The sequence below is a fragment of the Pavona decussata genome, unplaced genomic scaffold (assembly GCF_977016875.1).
Source record: "Pavona decussata unplaced genomic scaffold, jaPavDecu1.1 SCAFFOLD_121, whole genome shotgun sequence".
Classification (NCBI taxonomy): domain Eukaryota; kingdom Metazoa; phylum Cnidaria; class Anthozoa; order Scleractinia; family Agariciidae; genus Pavona; species Pavona decussata.
In genome coordinates, this window is record NW_028145535.1 from 54,015 (window position 1) to 57,500 (window position 3,486).

The 3,486-nt window shown below is 39.0% G+C and overlaps 1 pseudogene across 1 annotated transcript in view; it reads left to right on the forward strand.

The window, feature by feature from the left end:
* Positions 1-1,486: 1,486 nt before the first annotated feature.
* Positions 1,487-3,486, forward strand: part of LOC146469616 (uncharacterized) — a 5,261-nt pseudogene continuing 3,261 nt past the window's right edge. The window contains exons 1-2 of the transcript XR_014867170.1: positions 1,487-2,634; positions 3,194-3,486. The exon at positions 3,194-3,486 is cut by the window's right edge and continues 730 nt beyond it. The product of XR_014867170.1 is annotated as an uncharacterized LOC146469616 (transcript). The remainder of the gene's footprint in view (positions 2,635-3,193) is intronic.

A 3,486-nucleotide genomic window follows, 5' to 3' on the forward strand; every position in this document is an offset into this window, starting at 1 on the left:
AACTATAGAGAACTTATAAGAGATTAGGCACCCTCAAATTAACGATGTAAGAGTTGATTACAACAACTGAAACAAAAGATGGCGTATAGTTACTCAGTTCGTTATTCATAACTACTCATTAGCTACTCTTAAGAGCGCCTGTCTGTAAAAATCAAACATATCGTGGCAAGGGTGGAAAATTCGATTTCTCTCATATTTTAATGTTTGATGGGCTAGGATATAACTAAAATCACTGTATAGTTTTTTCGGTGAAATATCCTTTTATTTCAAAGAAAAATGCAAATAACGAAAATCCGTTAAAATCGTCATTTGAGCGCTAAATTATTACATGGGTTTGAGAACCTCGCGTGCAAAAGCAAATCATTTTACCGCCTTTAAAACACTCAAATATTTTTTTACAATCTCTAAATATCTGTTAGAATGATTTTGGGAAATATTGCGTTGTTCTGTGTATACGAAATAATTTAATTTCGAAGGCATACAGTTCACTGCAGTAAAAGTACTTCGTGAATAAAATTAATTTTCACCATGTGCGAAACCTTCAAATCGATTAAGCTTCTGGTGGTTGAATGTTAGAAGGATGGTCTATAGATTCCTGTAAAAATTTCTTTGGGCAAATGATTAAGAGCGACGCGAGAGCTTTTCAAAGTTCGTAAAATATGCAAATATTTTGACCCTCCGCGGTAAACTTTGAAGTTGAAGGTCAGACAAAAATGTTAGTTCACGCACATGTCTTAACTCATATTAGGTTAAACCAATCACACTTAAAAGCATTTCGAAATGTTCTAACCTGATAATATGTCTAAAAGACAGGTCCAAAGGCCATTTAAGCGCGATTCTCTGCTGGTTCGTCGCAGAAGTTTGAGCCCTGTTTGTAACGTCCGATGTACACCGCGGAACTATCGATGTGTAAATTCAGTGGTTGAATACAAATCTTAGATCAACTTTCGGCACATTTCATCAAGACTGCATCTTCTTCGACGGCTTAGTCATTTGTGAAGTATTGCTTGGTTTATAGTGCGCGAAAATATTACATCTGATCGCTGCTAGCCGATTGAATGGCATAAAAATGTCGGCGTGCGCTGCAGGCAACCGTTTGTTCGTCACGCAATACAATGTCATGGACATTTTAGGGGGTGGAGGAGAGTGAAAATGCGAAAATGCTTGATTACTGAACATGTACATATCCAAGGCAACAACAACAACAACAGCAATAATTAAGGTAGTAATTCCTTTAGTTACGTTCTTTTTCCCTTTCCCTTTTTTTATTCGCGAGTTCGTTTGCGCGTTTGCGCCCGCGGGCTGGGTTGTTAGGAGCGTTTCCGGTGGAGAGGGGCGCGAGGGGGGGGGGGAGGGGGTGGTGGGTTTGGGATTACATTTTACAAAACGGTATCAGTAGACTTATTGATGAAGATCACTTCATCCTTTACCTAGCCCTTTCAATTTTTTAATATAATAGATCCTAGTATGAAACCAAAAACGAAGAGTTAGGTCATGTCTAATGTTTTATTTTTATTTATTTATTTGTTCATTTTTTCACTCAGATGACCCCAAATATCGCATTTCCGGTATTAATAGCAATGAAACAACACACCCCTACATAAAAAAGTTGCCTTACTTTTGTTTCTTGAGGGAGTTGAACCCTATAAGAACATTGCATAACCCATTTTTTGGTCCCTTCATATGCCCCAGCTGGGTGACCTGTGGCTTCATCTGCGTGTTTCTTCCTTGGGGGTGTTTTTCAAATACCATCAAATTTATGATGTCTAAAAATTAAACAATAACTAATATAAAATTCTTACTAAATTTAAAAAAAATAATTGCTAAAAAAAATTCAGTCGAATTTATCAGGGCTATTGCTATGGCCATTCTGCGTGTGAAAAAATCGCCTAATTTAATTTTGTGGCTTCCTTAGTAAACAAACCCTGGTTGTGCTAGTTTTTTGGCGCCGTTTGTTTGCTTAGAGGCGCGGCATGAGTGAATTTTTTCAAGTCAAGTTTATTACACTGAAAATGGAGGGTTGTTGTTCTTTCAAATCCCTTGTTGGTGGAGTTTGTGGTTGTGACGCTAAAGATCGAAATCGTGACGCTAAAATTGTTCCGCTACTGTCGTGTGATAAGGACATCGACAGACACAAGTCTCAGTATAAATTCACCGGGCCTGAAGATGAGGTTGATCTGATTTTATGTCGAGCGGCTAAGTTTAAAAAAAGTCGAAGCTTGAGCTCAATGACGATATGTCCAAACCATCGATCAAAACTTGGAATAGGATGGAGCAGAGGGTCCAGCACTAGGTGCAGGGTTCCGGAGCAAATTTCGAGCCATGGTAAAGGAAAAGGAGTGTGGCCGAAAGGTGAAAGAGGGCTGGAGAAAAAGGAGTCTGAGGTTATTTTAAACAAGTCTGGTTCGTTCGTACAAGTTGGGTCAGGTAAGTTTTTTTGTTTTTCATTATGTAGGTTAAGTTGGGTTATCAATGCTAAACTAATTGGTATTTCTTCGTTATTCAGGTGTATGTAGGACATGTAGAGAGAGGTTGAAAGATATGACTGATATTGAAGAGCATGATCCTTCGTATCCAATTTCACAAATGGTAATTGATTCCAATATCAATGATCAAATAGCAAGCATGGCATTGGTGAGTGCACGACTCTTCATGTGACTTGAGAAATAAAACGTTACTACTTAATTCATTAGGTCTGGTGGAATAAGTTGGGTAGTCCAGGCTTCCCTGCCTATGTGCAAAAAACAACAGCACACAAATGACCTCACATCGAAGACGTCATCCCATGGTGTATGGCTGTTCGGCGACCACACCTTCCACGTGTTTATATCCTAAAAGAGGCGTAGGTTTCATTTTCTATTCATAAAAGTGTATATAACGCAATCCATGTCTAAGGAGAGAATTAAATGACTAAAATAGTTATGTGTACTGTCAGAGCATCCCGAACACAAGTAAAGGGCTTGAGACGATTTTGATGAGCTTTGAAAATCTTTATTACACTCCTATAGACCCATGCATACAGTCTTGCATGCATACAGAACTTTACAAACAAAGCTGCAAGCAAATTAAAGGCATACCGTTTGACTTTATGCGCGTTTGTGTGACTAAAGTTAACACGTCGCTCAAATTTTTGGCACTTTGTAGTTAGTGGTAATTCTGAAGGCAATAAAGTTTGGAATTTCTTTATCCGTAGGATGATGACGAGGTAACCTTTAACCCTACCAGCGTAAGTCCAGTATCATCTCGGACACCAAAGAACGTAATTTTGAATCTTGAAACACCGTCAAGTGTCTATCAACCGTCTGAGGGTGCTACAACTCCATCTGGAGATGACTTTCAAGCGCGAAGCCCTTCAAGAGAAAAGCTGAATTCATTTTTGACTTCCAGAGACATTAGCCCCATCCGTTACTGCATGATTACACCCTGGGATGAAGCTGCAGGAAGAACAAAACGGTTTCACACGCGCAAAGCGAGACAGGTTGTCAT